The 21,215-nt window shown below is 33.7% G+C and overlaps 1 pseudogene; it reads right to left on the minus strand.

The window, feature by feature from the left end:
• Positions 1-1,410: 1,410 nt before the first annotated feature.
• On the minus strand, positions 1,411-10,318 carry LOC132627890 (patatin-like protein 2; annotated as a pseudogene).
• Positions 10,319-21,215: the final 10,897 nt, after the last annotated feature.

The following is a 21,215-nucleotide window of genomic DNA, read 5'->3' on the forward strand; positions in this document are numbered from 1 at the left end:
AGAGCACAAATTACAATGTTATATTAATCGTGTTTTGAACATAGTATCCCATATTGATAAAATCAAGAAATATACATAAAAAAAAAATGAATCCCACATTGTGGGCCCCATATTAAACACCATCCAGTATTAAAAAAAGGTGGAACCCACCACATCCAAACTCATAGGAAAAAAAAAGTGAACCCCATATTAACAAAATCAAGCAATATTGAAAAAAAAAAGTGAATCTCATATTTAAAAAACAAACAATGTTAAAAAAAATGTGGGCCCCATATTAAACACCATGCGTATTCGTAGCAAACACTAATATAATAAAATTTTAAATACGGAGCACAAACTACAATGTTATATTAATCGTGTTTTGAACATAGTATCTCATATTGACAAAATCAAGTTGTTATGTTCACTAAATATATTTAAAATATTTATTTTTTAAAATTAGATAGAATTTAATACAAAAGACAACATGACAAGTAAAATGAGCTAAACCGAGAATATTTACTAAAAAATAAAAAAATAGTATTTCTTCGTTTAGATAGAAAATCAATTTCTACAACAAGTCTTCTCTTTTAAAAAATATTAATAAATTTGCCGATTTTGTATTCGTAGCAAATATTAATATAATAAAATTTTAGATATGAAGCACAAACTACAATGTTATATTAATCATATTTTAAACATAACATATACTCTCTCTCTCTCTGTATATATATATATATATATATATATATATATATATATATATATATATATATATAATATCATTATTCAAAGACAACTACATACACATAGATGCACTATAATCTAAAGTGTTGGGCCCGTGCGCAGCACGGGCATAAGCCATCTAGTTAATAGTAGAAATACTAGATGGCCTAGGCCCGTGCGCAACACTTTAGATTATAGTGCATCTATGTGTATGTAGTTATCTTTGAATAGTGATTATATATATACACACTATATATTATGTTCAAAACATTATTAATATAACATTGTAGTTTGTACTCCGTATCTAAAACTTTATTATATTAGTGTTTGATACAAATACAAAGTCTGCACGTTTTTTTTTTACATTGTTTGTTTTATTAATATGAGATTTACCTTTTTTTATATTGCTTGATTTTGTTAATATGGGATCCACTTTTTTTTTCCCCGTGAGTTTGGAGATAGTGGGTTCCGTTTTTTTTTACTTTTTTTTTATGTTCAAAACACAATTAATATAACATTGTAGTTTGTGCTCCGTATCTAAAATTTTATTATATTAGTGTTTGCTACAAATAAAAAGTCTGCACGTTTTTTTTTTGACATTGTTTGTTTTTTTAATATGAGATTCACTTTTTTTTATATTGCTTGATTTTGTTAATATGCGGTTCACTTTTTTTTCCCCATGAGTTTAGAGATGGTGGGTTCCACTTTTTTTACTTTTTTTTTTTTTTAATATTGGTTGGTTTGTGTTTAATATGTGGGCCCACAATTAACATTATAGTTTGTGTTCCGTATCTAAACTTTATTATTAGTGTTTGCTACGAATACAAAGTCCGCATTTTTTTTGACATTGTTTGTTTTTTTAATATGGGATTCACTTTTTTTTTTATATTGCTTGATTTTGTTAATATGGGGCCCATTATTTTTTCCCCGTGATTTTGGAGATGGTGGGTTTCACTTTTTTTTAATATTCAAAACACGATTAATATAACATTGTAGTTTGTGCTCCGTATGTAAAACTTTATTATATTAGTGTTTGCTACGAATACAAAGTCTGCACGTTTTTTTTTTTGACATTGTTTGTTTTTTTAATATGGGATTTACTTTTTTTTTTTTTTTTTTTATATTACTTGATTTTGTTAATATGGGGTCTACTTTTTTTTTCTCCGTGAGTTTGGAGATGGTGGGTTCTACTTTTTTTACCTCTTTTTTTTTATTTTATTTTTTTAATATTGGTTGGTTTGTGTTTAATATGTGGGCCCACAATTTGTTTTTTGGGCCCACAAACGGATGACGAAAAAGTGTCCTACTATGTTCAAAACACGATTAATATAACATTGTAGTTTGTGCTCCGTATCTAAAACTTTATTATATTAGTGTTTGCTACGAATACAAAGTCTGCACGTTTTTTTTTTTGACATTGTTTATTTTTTTAATATGGGATTCACTTTTTTTTTATATTGCCTGATTTTGTTAATATGAGGTCCACTTTTTTTCCCCGTGAGTTTGGAGATAGTGGATTCCACTTTTTATAATTTTTTTTTAATGTTCAAAACACGATTAATATAACATTGTAGTTTGTGCTCCGTATATAAAACTTTATTATATTAGTGTTTGCTACGAATACAAAGTCTGCAAGATTTTTTTTTTTGACATTGTTTGTTTTTTTAATATGGGATTCACTTTTTTTTATATTGCTTGATTTTGTTAATATGGGGTCCACTTTTTTCCCCTTGAGTTTGGAGATGGTGGGTTCCACTTGTTTTACTTTTTTTTTTTTAATATTGGTTGGTTTGTGTTTAATATGGGACCACACTTTTTTTTTTAATATTGGTTGGTCGTGTTTAATATGTGGGCCCACAATTAACATTGTAGTTTGTGCTCCGTATCTAAAACTTTATTATATTAGTATTTGCTACGAATACAAAGTCTACACGTTTTTTTTTTACATTGTTTATTTTTTTAATATGGGATTCACTTTTTTTACAAATCGAATTACAAATCCATGCATGAACAGATGAACAAGGATTCTTGTGTGCTCCAAACAAATGAATTCAGGGGCGGCGCTAGAGCGTAAGAAGCGGATTTGACACAACTTAGAAGTTTTTATTTTAACATCGTATTTCTTTTAAGAAATTTATTTAATATGTATACATTATTAATTAAAAGCCCAATAAACTTCAAATTATGGCTTCGTCTCTACAAATGATGAGCTAGTATGATGTATTGTTTGTATGAAGTGACTTGGAATCCTTGAAACTTTTTTCTTCAGAAAGCAACTTCGCAAACCTGGCAAAATAATATGTTCAATTAAATAATTAACACAAAATTATGTACGGATTAATCCTGGTATTGATACTATTGTATATGCAGGACATTAATGATCACTAAAGAGTTGAATAATTACCTTTTCAAAGTTTTTTCATTTGTACCACCATTTTCTTGTGGTTCAACTAGACCTGTCGTCAGATTTACCCTTGAAACTTGTTTCTTCAATAAATCTTCTCCTCTTTTAACCAATTTGTTCATGTTCTCTATGGTTGCTATGTCAACAGAGGATTCAGTTCCACTTAATGTGTCATCCTAACATTGTTGAGCAACATAATTAATACTCCTAGTGTCACACCCTAATCTCCCTAGGGTGTGATGGGCACCCGACCCTTACTTAGGGCCGAGCGAACCCTCAAACTCTTAGTGCACACATTATCTGCTCAGACTTTTAAATCAAATGAAGATGGAATACATAGTACAACTTTCAAAAATATTCTTTTTCATCGTTATTCTCAAATCAAACAAAATCTATAATCACGTAGAATTTATCACATAACACAAAATGACATGTCGGCTGATGGAACCGCTTACAGAACTGACAACCAATACCCACGACTCTGTCTGCAAAGTCTCTAACTTCGAACAAGACATCATAGCACATATACTCTGACTCGGCAGCACTCCAGGAACAAGTGGAGCCTACCAACTCCGCTAGAACATCTTCTATACTAGCTTTAACTCATCTAGGTGTATCTGCGCGGCACGAAACGCAGCCCCCACAGAAAGAGGGGTCAGTACGAGCAATGTACTGAGTATGTAAGGCATGAATAATAGCATAAGATCATAGTAAGAGACATAAAGCACAACGTAAAGTAAGGAAATAACCTGCACCTCTGTTTGCCTCTTAAGGCGGATATCATGCATGCTAACTTTACCTTTTTAAAACAACATAAAAATATTTACAAGTAAATTGCCCGACCATATAGGTACGGTGTAATGCTGCCCGGCCATTTAGGCACGGTGTAATGCTGCCCGGCCGTTTAGGCACGGTGTAATCATCATTAGCCCGCGTCCAGGCCTCCCGTGTCCGGGGTAATCATAATCTGCCCACTGCAGTGGTGTGTCTGCCCGGCCGCCTATTGGACGGCGCGGTGTTATACTGCCCGGCCATGTAGGCACGGTGTTATTTAAAATACATACATAATTATAAAGCATGCACGAGAGCCCAAGTGAAATCTACAACTCTATCAGAGTGACGTAAGGTCGGTAACCTTCGATTATATTATGGAATAATCATCATGACTTTGTCTCGCCTTGAAGGAACAATTATTATAAGACGAGACTAGCAACGAATAACAGCGTACATAAACTGACATCTGAAGGCTCAGAAACAAGTTCCAGGTCATTCCGATTTAGTATGAAAAAGTTACGAGCGTTTGAAGTACAGAACCTTCTACGAGCGTTTCAGAAGCTATTTTTGGAAAATCCTTCTTATCATAGTCATCATAAAAATACTCTTATCCTTGATATCATCAATGTCGTGGTAAAACATATCCATCATTATAATCATAAGACCTTACAACATCATAAACTTCTGTTTTGGTAAAGCACAGACACTTTGGAAAACATTTACGAGTTATCGGGAAAATAGTTCATTCTTTGGAATCATAACATCTAAGTTTTGAAAACAAGGAAAATATGGAAAAAATTATGAAATCATAACATCGGAATCATGCCTTGAAAGAAAGGGACGAGCCTTAACATACCTGTTCCACGTCCTATTAGCTATGCTTAATTGTCCAAGCTTGCTACCGCTAGTCTACATTCAAGAAGATTGATGTAATCATTAGATTTATTACCACACACACTTGTCTTAGTCTTTCAAATAAATTCACTTATGATCTGCCGAAATTTCGGCAGCATCTCCCCTGTTTATATGCCTAGCCCAAAATTACAATTCAGCAACCAATCAACAACAACAATAATACCAACATCAACAACACTATTATCCATACCAACATATTCCATAAACATCCTACACGACGTTTTTCAACATACAACAACAACACACACTTTCTTCCATCCCAATCCAGGAGTATAATCTCATCAACACACCAACAATGTTAGATACCATTTTTATATGCATAAATCAGTCCATCCACACGTCCACAACATGTTCAAAATAGCCTTTAACACAACAACTTCAACACAACACTTTATGACCTTTTCTCCATAACTATTTTCATTTTTAAAGCTTGCTAGACCTTCAAATAAACTCAACACAAGAGATGGGATGAATAACATGCCTCATATTTGAATAAACTCAGCCACATCAACCTTTTTCCAACACCAAGCGTAAGTAGAAGCAAGAATAATCACCTTTCACGGACTAGTTTGGCGTAATCTTGTTAAATTCTTGATTTATCGGACTATAATATTTGGGAGATGTTTGAGAGGCTTCTAGGAGTTTTTGGAGTGTTAATATGCTGAAAATATGAGACTTATGGGGTATTTATAACCTCCCTAGGTCGGTTTCACCGACCTCCCCATGTGGGGCCCGCAGAGTTTTTTTTTTGTTTTTTGGCAGCTTAAGGTCTTGCTCTTAAAATGACCATAAATTTTGATCCCGACATCGTATGAGGACCCACGACTTATGGTTGGAAATCTAATTCAATTATCTACAACTTTCATTCTTTGAGTTTTTTCAAATTCTGAACGTATAATAGCGCTTTGGCCCTTCGAAGCCGGATCATCCGAAAACGTTTTCTTAGATCGTCCTTTTGGAGGGCTTACACTCATTTTTAGCTTATGGGTCCATATATATCTTCATATGTCCTTTATAAAATCCCGACATGTGGGCCCCACCTTAACTTATCGCGGTTATCTTGAAATATCCGAATGTGCAAAATACGGGATATAGCACCTAGCTTAGTCAAGATAAAGTCACATACTATGATTTTTCTAATTTTCTAATATTTTATTTGAAAACACAAGCATCTGTAAACTAATTAAGCAGCTTTAACGTTTTTTTCTTTTAGGTGGGTGGGTTGGGGGTGGGAGGTTGTAAATAAAGTTGGTTATATTATTTGAAACAAAAGAAGCTTCAACTACATCTGTAGCCAATTTGACCAACGGAAAGCAAAAAAGTACTTTTTAAAAAATATATATATTTTAGAGAGTTGAGGTGTTTGGCCAAATGTTTAGGAAAAATATAAGTGCTTATGAGTAGTAGCAGAAATTGTTTTTCATAAGCTGAAAGTACAGTAAATTTTTCCCAGAGCAAGCACAAATTTGTGCTCTTGTAAAAGTGATTTTCAAATTGATTAGTCAAACATAAAATACTATTCTCTAAAAGTACTTTATTAAAAATCACTTTTCAAAATAAGACGAAGGTTTATCCATAGGTGCTATTACTCCTCCAGTCTTTGTATTGGCAGTCTTTTAAAAGACATTTTACAGCCTTGATCATAAGAGTATAGTCCTGAACTATCATTTATCTCTTCTTAAATATCGCACTAGACAATTACTCGACTAATTGGAACAATAAGACTAGATTTGATAGAAGAAAAAAAAAAGAGTGCTAAATGAACCTAAAATATTCAGAAACAAATTCAGTTTGTTAAAACGATTAGCATTTAGGACTATAACTATACCTGAATACGAAGATAATGTTCTTCAGAAAGAGCTTGGACAAGAAAAGAAATATGATAATCAACCATATCATCACTAGCATCAGTAAAAGCATCAATAATTGGACTTGAACCTTCACCAAACAGCCCTTCACCAAACAGCCATCCAAATATACCCCATTTGGATGCAGTTTTGGCATCGTACTTTTTTTTTGGTTTTGGTTTTGCTTTTCCGGTGCCTATTGAGATCACCAAAATTTTTCTGGTCTTGATTGGGTAGAAATCTGGGTCTTCTCTGTATATTCGTTTTGTCACTTCACTTATAGCAACAAGGGCCTGCAAAAGCAACCACCTCATATAAATTTTCGACACTACACAAATTTTGAGTTAATTTCATGTGTGTCACTGAACTTCATTGACTACTTTATAACAAAGGTTTTTTGTCATATGAAAGTAATTGAACTTTATCTATTATAACAGTAATTTCACAAAAATTTACTCACTTTAATAATAAAGTCACCTTAACGGATAGAGTTTGTCGCTATAGTGGGTAAAATCTTGTAAATTATCGTTACAATAAATAACGTTCAGTTAGTTTGATGTAATACAAAAAATATTACTATTGTACTGTTATGCGGTAGGTAAAGTTTAGTGAGTTCCTCATTATATATGGGTAAAATTTAACTACCCTAATGTGAAGAAAAAAATCATGTGTTGTTATATTATTGAATAAAATTCAATAACTATACGTGAAAGTAGTCACATACCTCTCATGTAAGAAGGACAGAAAAAGAGGGAACAAAATATATATAGAAACTAAAAAATAGGTTAAATTATATAGTTATATGTACCGGATTGTTAGCTGCAATTGCACCATCAACAAGATTAAACACATCATCATGAATTATGCCATCTTTGCCTGGGTCTTGAAATCATGTGCATGAAGATATGTTGGAGCAGCAGATGTACCAATGCATATATCTGAGAGCCAAGCATCGATTAATGGATTTTCTCTGGCCTGTTGGACGGGTTAAACAGGTCAAATTAATAAATAGATTAAGTGTTACATCTCGTACCTTTAAACTAGGCTATGATTCATGATTTGAGACTTAGAATATTAGACGAAGAGTGTTGGAATTTAATTTGCTGCAGTTCAGCAAAATCCCATTTTCACGACTAGATATACGGACCGTATAATAATACACGGCCCGTACTTCTAGTTGGTATAAGGCGAGTACAAAAAACCTAGTTTCTGTCAAGTTTTTGAAATGCTTTGATATGGACCGTATAGTGCTATACGGACTGTATAATGTTATACGGACCATATTTTCAGTTCGTGAAACCCTTTTGGGAAATTTCGGTTTCTGGAATTTTAATCATCGTTAAATATGGTTAGTTTGTACGGACCGTATAACTTTATACGGAGCGTATAAGTTGACCGTATAATCTCTCGACTTAGTTAAGTATAAATACGTCATGTTCAATTCTTTTTCACTTTTCACATTCTCCAAGCCCTGGAATGAAAATTTTCTTGTCCCATCAATCCAAAACACAAGGTAAGCCTATTCCAATAATTCCAAGTCAATTCTAACATGTATTGATGTGATCTAATGAGAGTTATCATTCCTAACCTAGGGTTTTCAAGAAAACCCATTTAAATGATTCAAGACTAAAGCTTTAGGGATTCTTCTTCAAGTTTAGATTATTGATACAAGTTTTGGAGCATAACCAGGTATGTAGGGTTCTATCTACGTGTGGGAACATATTTGTCCTTCCCTACGCCATGTTATTCCATGATTATGCAAGAGTTCACTAAACTAGGTTACTAGGTTTTTTCGCCAAGTTCAGGATAACCCTAAGTCCATGCACCATGATTTTCCGCTCATGGTTATGCCCCATGTTGATTCAGCAAGTCATATGGTTGTCTCGGTCACATGCAGTCAGGCACCGAGTGTCATGTTAAGCCCAAGCTATGGTTCGGGGCGTGACATTGAGTCTTAGCCCGGTAAACGTTTGATTGGGTTAAGATGAGTGTGGTAAAAGAGGTTGATCCATTAGACAATTAATGTTTGCTTGAGTTAAGATGGACGGATCAGTATGACCAAACAATGAGTCATAACCTCACCTATCCAATTCAAAATTATTTTTCATTAATTTGTTTGTTCTTTTATAATTTACCTAAATACCAAATCAAACTAATGAAAGTATTTACTTTATTTATCGCATTTACTTTATTTATCATGGCTACATTAAATAAATTAATCATAAAAAAAACTTATTTTCTTATATGTTCTGATAACTTCTTTCCTGGATCAATTTGGATTAAATATGCAGTTCAAATTGAACCAAACTTTTAAACATGTTAATTGTTACGCCCAAATTGACTCATCAACTAATATTTGCATCTGTTAAATTTGGCACAACTAATAAAAACAGATAAATTGTGGAGAGAAGGACCTCATAAGTGGAGAAAATTGTAGGCTGCATTTTCTTGATATCAAAAGTTGGAATAACCACATTAGTCAATGTCTCATGCAAACGAGTCTCTCCTAGTTTCCCTTCTATGAGTTTTTGAAGATACTTTCCATCATATAGCGGTCCCATTGCTAATTTTAAATTCCTCATAATTGATCCAAACGCCATCCTATGATGAAAAACAAGATAGAGTGTCAATCTTAAAATAACATTAGTGTTTTTACAGAATTTCACATGAAAAAAAAAATGAAATATAGATATTACAATTTTTTTTGTGGGAATATCTTAGGGCCATGTTCTAAATAAAATGGCTTTATGTCTTTAGCAGCAAACAAAGGACGTTCGTCTCTATTTGGAGCTGTTAGCATGGCCGTCACAAGGCCACCCGTGCTCGTTCCTGTAATTATATCAAAGTAATCTGCAAGTTTCACATCCTTGCCATCCAATTCCTATTCATCCAAAATTTAAACTCGTTAAATATAAGTTCTAAGTACTTAATTAACATATAGAAGATACTTAGCATATGTATTACGTAGTTGCTAATTACACAATATATGGTTGTTCACAAACTTAATTTCTATTGTGGTAGTGCAAAAGAAATTTCTACTATCAGGTCAAGTAAAAATAACTATTACAGTTAACCGCCCATAATACCACACAAACTTTTGGAGTATTAGTTTGTGTATGCTTTTGTAAATGTGAGAGTTGCATTTTGTGTTTGACCAAGTTTTTAAAAGTACTTTGGGAAAAAATTACTTTGCTTAACATAAGCTTGACAAAACAGGCTATAAGAGTATATATACGTTCTATATGTCTTTTACTTTATTAACTTTGTTGGTGTATAAATTATTTTTCACAATTATATCACTTAAAAGGTAATTATATATAATTCTATTTAATAGGCATAATTAATTATTAACTAAAAAAAAATGATAAGTAATATGATATAATAGGATAAGTAATATGATATAACAGGTTAAGCTACACTGATGATATAAAATGAAAATAAGGGTAGAAAATTTTATGCTTCATCACCTGGAGTTGAGATTCAAGGTACTCAAGAATAATTGCAGGAATTAATCCCCTAATACCGCCTCCATCAATGCTGAGAATTGTTACGAACTTACCCTTAGTTGGGGGCTGATGCTTGGAAGATGACCTCTTCATTTTTAATAAATTTTAAAGTTGTTGTTGGAATATATATTGCTTTGTTTTCTAAAGAAAATTATTAGATTTAAGAACACCACCTACAACTTTTTATTGATTTTCAGCAAGGTCGAATCATGTATTTATAGCCCTCATCAATGCCCCACCATGTCAAGTAGCTTCTTTAACTTTGCAATCCAGGATATGTTGTGGAACACTCATAAGTATCCTTTTATTTTTCTCAAAGGAAAGTAATATTCTAATAGAAATGACCTTTGCCTCTATTGAAAGGGATTCCGCGACTTGCTTAGGTTAGGAGTAGGGATAGACATGGTACGGTATTTGAAATTTCGGTACGGTAATTTCGGTTTTCGGTATCTAAAAATACTATATCATTACCGTACCAAATTAATTTGGTATGGTTCGGTATTTTAAAGTTCGGTTTCAGTATTTTACGGTACGGTAAATCGGTACCATAGTTTGTCCAACTTCGACTTACATATACTCATATCGTGGAGAATTATGACTTGCGCTACTTAAGAAACGTCTCAATTATTATGTACTAAACACCTTACATATGTAAAAATATTCAAAAGAAAGTACAAGCAATCCCCTTCGTAAAATCAATTACACAAAAAAGACATTTAAATCAAGATAGAGTAGTCAAAGTTCAACGTTTAAACAATTAGTTTTCTAATAATACTAGTTTATATATTTGTTAATATTATAATACTAAGATATATGATTTATATATGTAATTATAAACTTCGGTATGGTATTCGGTATTTCGATATATATATTTTTTTTATGAATACCGAATACCGTACCGAATACCAAACTTTTTAAAAATGCATACCAAATACGTATCAAATATCATAATACCGAAACCGAAGTATAAAAAATTTCGATTTCAGTATGTTAATCAATATCTATCATACTATGCTCACCCCTAGTTAGGAGAGCTCCTTTGTTATTTTTGTTAGGAAAATTTTGAATGGACAAGTGGAACTAGTTATCTAGCGATCAGAATTTTTTTATTGAAATTATGTAGTTACTAGTACCGACTGGTCCGACAATCCGAATTCAGCTTGTATAACCATCAAATTAAATGCGCTTCATATCATGAATTTTCTATCTTCAAAGCTCAAATCTGAGTATTTTGATTAATAAGTCTGAATTGCAAGGTATAATTGAACAACCAGTGATGTAATCTTGAAAGACTATTTCTATAATTTGACACTATCATTAGATCGCTTAAAAGATAATCTATATAATTGTTCATAACAATAGTAAGTAGTAATTTGAAGGAAAAGTTAATAGTAACTCGTTTCACTAAATTAAATGCACTGATAATATAAAAATTATTTATATTGTTTTTCCCTCCTGAAATATTTAAAAAACGTTTATTGTGATTTTAATTTGATGTGGTGAAAGGCCCTTATTTTGTTTTTTTGGTGCAAGGTATATGAAAAGTCCTTATGTTGTTTTGGAGGGTACAAGATGTTGCTGATGGCCACTTTGAATATGTTGTAAGCTAAAATACATATGTCCCGCGTTTTTAAATTTAAACATGAATAAAACAGGCTGAACAAAACTTAAGCTAAATTATTTGTGCTTGTGTTACTATTGAGTAATTTCGAATACTGCATAATCAGTTGAATCATCTACTTATAGCCCTTTATATATTAATTTTCAGCAAGGTCGAATAATCTATTTGTAACCCTCAATGCCGCACTTATATATGTAAAGTTGCATCTTTAACTTGAAATCCAGAATATGTTTTGGAGACTCATTAATTATCAGACGAATGTATAGTTTAATATCCTTTTAGTTTTCTCAATTTCTAGGAAAATTTTGAGTGGACAAAGGGAACTAGTTATTTAGCGACATAATATTTTTTTATTAAATCATCAGATAACTAATACTCATTGGCCCGACTAATTCGAATTCACATTGTATATGAACCACCAAAGCGGAAGTGTTCCATACTAGGAATTTTTCCATTACAATCCCAATCAGCTAATTAAGACAGGTGACTCCCATCAAATATATGGGTGTCAAGTGGGCCGGGCCGGGCCGGCCCATTTAAATGTGGGCCACAAGGGGCCGGGCCGGGCCGTAAGTTAAGTGGGCCGGGCTGGGGGCCGGGCTTGGAGAGGGAAAGGGTGTCCGACCCAGCCCACCTCGGATAGGGGCTACACGTCGGGCTAACCGGGCCCGTTAGTGGGCCGGGCTGGGTTTTAGTTAGTGGGCCGGGCCAAGTTTTAGTTAGTGGGCCGAGCCGGATTTTAATTATTTTAAAAAAAAATTCTAATGCTAAAATTTATTAAGTTTAATACTTTAAAATCTAGTTGTTGTCAACTTTATTTTAACCTTCAAGTTCCTTAAATTATACTTTGACCCTATTTTCAAACTATAAATACCATTCATTCTTCTCCATATTATCTCACAATTCCCTACTCTCCTCTTTCTTTAAATTTCCTACTCATCTAAATGAGAACTAAATGGGAACAATGCACATGAGTTTTGATACTAAACCAAAGTTCTTATTTTAATTATCTCATCTGATCCTAAGTCCTAATGTCATGTGCAGATTGTCACGTCTCCATCATCGGTGGAGACATTTCAATATGCTAAAAAATATTTAATTATTATTATATATAAAATATTTGAAACTAATAAGATTATATTAATATATTATTATATATATAACTAATAGTTTATATTATTATATAGTATACTGTATAACCTATTGAAATATTTTTGAACTTGTGTAAGCCAACAACAAGATAGTAACTTAAAAGGGGTATTTGATTTATTTCACGCATCAGCAATTTCAGAGGTAAATAATTTTTCATTTAGTAGCAATTAAATATTAACGAATTCGATTCCTCTTCATTTTTATTGTCTCCATTTTTCTCAAGTTCTTACTTGAATAAGAGACACATTACATGAGTTAAAATTAATGGTTAAGTTTTAATTAACTAAAGTAAGATTCTAACTATGGTTTGAATAATTAATAAATATTTCATATATTTGCTTCCAAAATTTTAAGAATCCCACAATTATAGCTACAACTATTTTATTGGGATACAATGTTTTTAAAATACTTATTATTAGTAATAAATGTAATACTTATCTTTTTTTTTTTTAATTTGAAGTGGGCCGGGCTGGGTCGGGCCGGTGCCCTGGTGGGCCATCACCCAGGCTTATGGTGGGCCGGACTGGTGGGCTGTCCACCTTGTCCGGCCCAGCCCCCTAATAAAACCCACCTAACCCAGCCCCTTACACCTATTAGTGGGCTTGGGCCGGGCTGGTGGTGGGCCGGGTTCGGGCTGGCCTGGCCCACTTGACACCATCAATTACAACACATCAAAAACTTTTTACCCTTTTTGGGACATTGTTTAGTAAATGACTTTTTTCTTTTTTTAATTTCTCTTGCAATTTATGGATCTTTTAGACCACGATCTAAAGATTCTTTTTGAATAAACTAAAAATCTTATGAGAAAACATTAGACTGCATTCTAAAATTTAATAAGTTATTGTAAACACTAGTTGAAAGTTTATTAATGTTTTGTCTGTAAGATTAAGGAATATATGAGCAACCATTAAACCCCAGTCTAATATTGTCCGAAAGGATAATTTCCTAAGGAATGTATTTGCAAATTTTTAAAAATAAAGACAAAATATAATTGATCGCCTAAAAAAGCGATATTTGCATAAATCAGTCGTTTCAACAAATTATTACACTGTTAAAGTATGAATTACTTATATTGTATATACCTCCTGCAAAAATAACGTTTATTGTGATCTTAGATTGACGTTAGTCACATAGAAAGGTCTTATTTTGTTCTTTTGGGTACAAGCTGTATGGATCGGTCCTTATTTTGTTTTCAAGGGTACAAGCTGACCACTTTGAATAATGTTGTAAGCTAAAATATGTTTTAAAATAAAATAAAATAAAATATGATCAATAAAACAGGCTGAACAAAAAAGAGAAAGAACAAACATATAAGTTAAATTATTTGTGGTTATGTTGTAACGTATGAGTAATTTTGGGTATTGCATTATCGGTGGAAAGCCATAGTTTATGCGAGTAATGTGATGAATCTGCTGATATGTGTTTTTAGTGTGGTTCAAATAACTTTTAACCTCATTAAAACAAAAGTTAAGCAAATTAACATAACTAGCACACCTAAACTATATTTGCTCCTAATTATCCCTATCTTGGCTACTTGGTAGTTTTTACCTCCCGGGCCGACCTGAGTCCTCAGACCAAGGATATTTTATCCGCATGGTATTTTTGATTGTGTACAATTTTCCCCCCTATTTAAACTCATTAAGGTCATATTTTCAAGCTAAATTTGTTAGAGATATGTTTGAGTTTGAGTTCTGGATACAACTTGTTCGGTTCTTGATAAATTATTTATATATTTTAAGTGGACTTTTAAATATAAATACATGATTTGAGTTAATTTGTTGCGTTTTGCCGAACCCGTACACAAAGCTCTAACTCCACCCATGTTTCGAACTCCATTATTTAGGCTAATTTTCTTATTTAGCTAACCCAAATTTTTTTGTTACAAATTTAGCTCGGCAAAGAACAATGCATAGTTGAAACAAATTGTATTGCATCTAACGATGAAATAAAAAGAACCACATGGTTGAAAATTCATTACTTCGACTAAAAGATTTATTTGTATAGAAACAATAAAGTTCTAGGAATTATTCCTTTTTGCAAAAAATTCAGAAAAAGGAAAGATGTACAATTTGAATAATATTGGTTGCATCTAAAGAAAGAAATACAAAAATACACAGTCGAGGTAAAATATATGTGGTACATTAAAATAAGTAAGAAGGAAACTAAAATAAAGGAAGGAAACTAAAATAAAGTTGAAACAAACAATAAATCATTATTTATGACTATGTGATATTTAACAATTGAAAAATATTCCACTTAAAAGCCGGTTTATCGATTTTTCATCAACCTCACGCTCCTAAGAGGGTATCCACTTTCTTGCTATATCAATTTCCGGAGGGTGGAAATTACCACATATCTAAGCATACAAGATAATTATAGTAAAATACAATTTAAATATACATTGAATAAAAGATGACAAATTCAAAAATCACAAGACATCATTCCTATTTAATTTAGAAACTGAAAATAACAACACACAAGGCAACATTTTTTGCTACCCTGAGTCGAAATTGACAAGTTTTAAATGTTAGTCCACTGCCTCCAATAATCTATATGCCTCCAACACCTTTCTCCTAGTTGCTTTCCTTTTCTTCAAATTAATTTAAACAACTAGTGAAATTGTTCGCTCTTCGCGCGATCATAATTTTTTTTTTCTTCTAATAATTGTATAGATCCAACTGTAGGTATCAAGTTCTAAAAGATTTTATTATTAACAATTAACTTCATACGTTTCTCAAATTTCTCATCACTTAAAAGGTTTACATTGTCTTAAAAAATATGTAAAGAAGGAAAAGTGTTCTTTCCCCTCTAAAATAGCTTCTCTATACATGCATAGGTGAAATAAATTCTAGAGTATGATTTTTCTTTGTACATTTAGTATATGTACAAACATTTTCTCCTTTTTATTAAAGAGTTAGCTTTTGATATGAACTTATATCAATAAGTACTATTTCAAGTTAACAATTCAAGAATTACTAGTAGGTTTATATTACATATAACGAATAATAAATAATTTACTACTAAACCAAAATTTGGAAACCGATACTTTATATCTAAAATTTATCTCATCATATCATTTTTCTCACACTTTAATCTTAAAACATCCAGATTATTTCTTAAAGAAAGTCTTAGGGTTAATATCCTAAAGGAGGACTCTGATGCTCCGAACACTTAGAATCATTGTAAAAAATAATAACAACAACTTGTAAAGCGTAAAAAGTTAATTAACGAAGCTATAACGTTCAATCTATTAAAAGTCATAGAGCGGAAAACAAATTTCAAGAACCTGTACGCTTTCTTGCTCAAACGGGCGTGAATTTTTTATTTGCTTTCAACGTTTGCTGTCAGGGGTAGATGTACCATTGTAGGTACGGGTTTAATTGAACCCATAACTTTTGATGCGGAACACAAATTTGTGTATAAAAGTTACTAAAATTGCAATAAATAGTAGATACATATAATGGTTCAATTGTGAAAATCTTAAAAGATTAACCCATATAGTTTAAATCCTAGATCTGCTTTACCTTTAGTTAGAAGTTGTGGGGGTGCTCTTCGAAACTATATTCTTTCAAGTTTTTTTATAGCTTAAGAATTCTTGATTTATGCGCAATATTATTCTTTGCCCACATCCAAGTTAAAGCTGCATGAGAATATGCCTTGTAAAAATGGAAGTAAACATGCATACACATTTCAGAACGATGAATACATGTGAAAATGCTTTCTTATGAGAAATCCAAAAAATGAAAAAACAAAATGCTTACTTAAAGAATAGAAGCAGCATATCAAACTTACTGATCAAAGTGTGGGGTTCAACCCCTATTTTGAGGAAGAAAACATCTCCCTTATTTTAGGGAAGAAAACACTTCCCTTGTTTTGAGGAAGAAAACATTTTCCTTGTCTTTGGCAAATTGTCAAGTGTTTGCTTGAGTCACTAATGACATCAATAGGTTCATTTCATCCCTATAAATAGGGAAGTCTTCTATCATTTGAAGATACAAACCAAAATCATTTGCTAGACACACCAAAATCTCAGACAATACATCTGAGTGAGAGCAAAGTGAGGTATTCCATAGACTGTGTAAGAAAATAGTCTGTGAAGAAAAATAGAGTGTGAGTGATATTATAGTGAGGTGGGAAAATCAAAAAAGTGTTTTTCTTTTGAGGGTGTAGTGGTTTTAGGAGTATTTATACTCGTTACTACACAGTGTAAAATTCCTTACTATAGTGATATCAGCTGCTCCTCTTGGCCGTGGTTTTTCCCTTATTCAGAAGGGTTTCCACGTAAAATCTTGGTGTCATTATTGCTGCATTTTATTCTTGCTGATTTAACCATAAGTTAGTGTTCCGCGTTTATCACTAATACCGTGAATATTATTTTTGCGGGTCTATTTTATTCCCAACAAGTGGTATCAGAGCCAAGGTTCTGTCTGAGTATGCTCTGTGGTTGCAGCACAGTCTGAACTTCCACATCAGAAAAGAATTACTTTGGTCTTCGAATAAAATAGTATTTGTATTTGTGATAAACGATGGAAGCCAACACTAGTAGAATGGTTACTTTGAGTGGCGTAAATTATGTCATTTGGAAGGGCAAAATGGAAGATTTGCTCTATGTCAAGAATTTTCATCAACCTGTCTTTGCCAATAAAAAGCCTGATAATAAATCAGATGAAGAGTGGAATTTGTTGCATCGGCAGGTTTGCGGCTTTATTAGACAATGGGTTGACGATAATGTGTTGAACCATATTTCTGGGGAGACACATGCTCGGACCCTATGGGAGCATCTTGAAAGTTTGTATGCTCGGAAAACTGGTAACAACAAGATGTTTTTGATAAAGCAAATGCTGGGTTTAAAATACCACGATGGTTCCACAATGACAGATCATCTGAATATTTTTCAGGGGATCATGAACCAGTTATCCGCTATGGGCATTAATTTTGATGAAGAAATTCAAGGCTTGTTTCTACTTGGTTCCCTACCAGATTCTTGGGAAATTATTAGAAATTCATTATCAAATTCTGCTCTGAATGGTGTGATCTCTATGGATCTTGCCAAGAGCAGTCTTTTAAATGAAGAGATGAGAAGAAAATCTCAAGGTTCCTCCTCATCAAATGTCTTGGTGACTGACACTAGGGGGAGAGGCAAGAATCGTGGTTCTCAAAATAGAGAACATCATAGAAGAAAATCCAGAAGCAGACTTAAAGATATTGAGTGCTATCATTGCCAGAAAAAAGGGCACACAAAGAAGTTCTGTCGGATTTTGAAAAAGGAGAATAAAAATAAGGAGGAAAAGAAAGAAGATGGCAATCGAGTTGCCGCTGTCACTACAGAAGATCTTGTTACCGTCCTTGATGCGGATCTGATAAATATTACTTGTGATGAGTCAAGCTGGGTTGTGGACAGTGGTGCCGCATCTCATGTGACATCAAGGAAGGAATTTTTCTCATCCTATACTCCAGGTGACTTTGGAACTTTGAGTATGGGTAATGAGACTGTATCTAGGGTGGCTGGTGTTGCAACGATTTGTTTGAAAACTAGTATTGGAACTAAACTAGTTTTAAACAATGTAAAGCATGCACCTGATGTTCGTTTGTACTTGATCTCTGTTGGTGTTTTGGATGATGATGGATATGTTAGTACCAATGGTGCTGGAAAGTGAAAGCTTACTAAAGGTTCCATGATTGTGGCTCGTGGCGAAAAGCGTCGTGGTCTATACTGGATTACGGCCTCTACCTGTGTTGATATGATGAATGCAGTTGAGAGCAATAGCTCTTCAACATTATGGCATAAGAGGCTTAGCCACATTAGCGAGAAAGGACTAAACGTTCTAGCCAAAAAGAATTTTTTGTCAAATTTTGAAAGTGCTAAATTAGAAAAGTGTGAGCACTGCTTGGCTGGAAAACAAAATAGAGTTTCTTTCAAGTCTCATCTTCCTTCAAGAAAGACAGAGTTGCTTGAGTTGGTGCATTCAGATTTATGTGGTCCAATGAAGACAAGGACTTTGGGTGGTGCACTTTATTTTGTTACTTTTATTGATGATTGCTCAAGGAAACTTTGGGTCTACGTCTTGAAGACTAAAGACCAAGTGTTGGGTGTCTTTAAGCAGTTTCAGGCTTCAGTTGAAAGAGAAACTGGAAAGAAGTTGAAGTGTATTCGTACTGATAACGGTGGTGAATATTGTGGACCGTTTGACGAATACTGCAAGCAACAGGGTATCAGACACCAGAAGACTCCTCCTAAGACTCCTCAGCTTAATGGTTTAGCAGAGAGGATGAACAGTACCTTGATGAAAAGAGTTAGATGTTTGCTTTCTGAAGCAAAGTTGCCGAATTCCTTTTGGGGTGAGGCATTGTTGACCGCCGCACATGTTATTAATCTATCCCCTGCGGTTGCTTTGCAAAGTGATGTTCCAAACAGAGTGTGGTATGGAAAGGATGTTTCCTATGACCACTTGAAAGTGTTTGGTTGCAAAGCTTTTGTACATGTGCCTAAAGATGAGAGGTCAAAATTAACTGCCAAGACAAGGCAGTGCATCTTTATTGGTTATGGCCTTGATGAGTTTGGTTACAGGCTATATGATCCAATTGAGAAGAAAGTTGTGAGAAGCCGTGATGTTATCTTCGTGGAGGATCAAACCATTGAAGATATTAACAAAGCGGAGAAGATAAAATCTTCAAGTTCTGAAGGGTTAGTCCCTCATACAAATGTTGATGAAGTTGGTGGGCTCAATGACGATGGTGATGCCCAGAATCATGTTCCAGATCAGCACGTTGATGATGATAACGATGCTGTTATTGATGAGGTAGATGTTTCTACTCATGAAGTCGTGGATGAGCTAGATATTCCACTTAGAAGGTCTACTAGACAGCATGTTCCTTCTTCCCGTTATTCACCTAATGAGTATGTATTACTCACTGATGGGGGAGAACCTGAATGTTATGAGGAGGCCATGGAAGATGAGCACAAGGATCAATGGATTGAAGCCATGCAAGATGAGATGAAATCTCTGCATGAGAATCATACTTATGAGTTGGTGAAATTGCCTAAGGGCATGAGAGCTTTGAAGAACAAGTGGGTGTTCAAAGTTAAAGCCGAAGAACATAGCTTGAAGCCCAGATACAAAGTTGTGAAGTGGATACTCAGGTATCTAAGAGGAAGCTCAGATGAATGCTTGTGTTTTAGAGGATCAAATTCAATTTTGAAGGGCTATACAAATTCTGATATGGCAGGTGACCTTGATAACAGAAAATCCACTACTGGATATTTGTTTACTTTTTCAGGGGGGGCTATATCATGGCAGTCGAAGTTGCAGAAGTGTGTTGCACTGTCTACAACTGAAGCGGAGTATGTTGTCTATTGTGACAGTCAGAGTATACCATGCGAGAACAAAACACATCGACGTCAGGTATCATTGGATTCGTGAACAAGTGGAGAGTGAATTGTTCCAGGTCAAGAAGATTCACACGAGTGAAAATCCTGTAGATATGCTGACCAAGGTGGTACCGAGAGACAAGTTCGAACTGTGCAAAGAACTTGTCGGCATGCACTCAAACTAGAAGTCAATGTACCCTCCTTCAGGTGAATGGGACTGGAGGGGGAGATTTGTGGGGTCCAGCCCCTATTTTGAGGAAGAAAACATCTCCCTTATTTTAGGGAAGAAAACACTTCCCTTGTTTTGAGGAAGAAAACACTTCCTTTGTTTTGAGGAAGAAAACATCTTCCTTGTCTTTGGTAAATTGTCAAGTGTTTGCTTGAGTCACTAATGACATCAATATGTTCATTTCATCCCTATAAATAGGGAAGTCTTCTATCATTTGAAGATACAGACTAAAATCATTTGCTAGACACACCAAAATCTCAGACAATACATCTGAGTGAGAGCAAAGTGAGGTATTCCATAGACTGTGTAAGAAAATAGTCTGTGAAGAAAAATAGAGTGTGAGTGATATTATAGTGAGGTGGGAAAATCAAAAGAGTGTTTTTTCTTTTGAGGGTGTAGTGGTTTTAGGAGTATTTATACTCGTTACTACACAGTGTAAAATTCCTTACTATAGTGATATTAGCTGCTCCTCTTGGCCGTGGTTTTTCCCTTATTCAGAAGGGTTTCCACGTAAAATCTTGGTGTCATTATTGCTGCATTTTATTCTTACTGATTTAACCATAAGTTAGTGTTCCGCGTTTATCACTAATACCGTGAATATTATTTTTGCGGGTCTAGTTTGTTCCCAACACAAAGAAGGCATATTCATAAAATTATTTTTGAGGGATTTGAATATTCCCATCCATGCCTGCA

The sequence above is a fragment of the Lycium barbarum genome, chromosome 2, assembly GCF_019175385.1.
Source record: "Lycium barbarum isolate Lr01 chromosome 2, ASM1917538v2, whole genome shotgun sequence".
Taxonomy (NCBI): Eukaryota; Viridiplantae; Streptophyta; class Magnoliopsida; order Solanales; family Solanaceae; genus Lycium; species Lycium barbarum.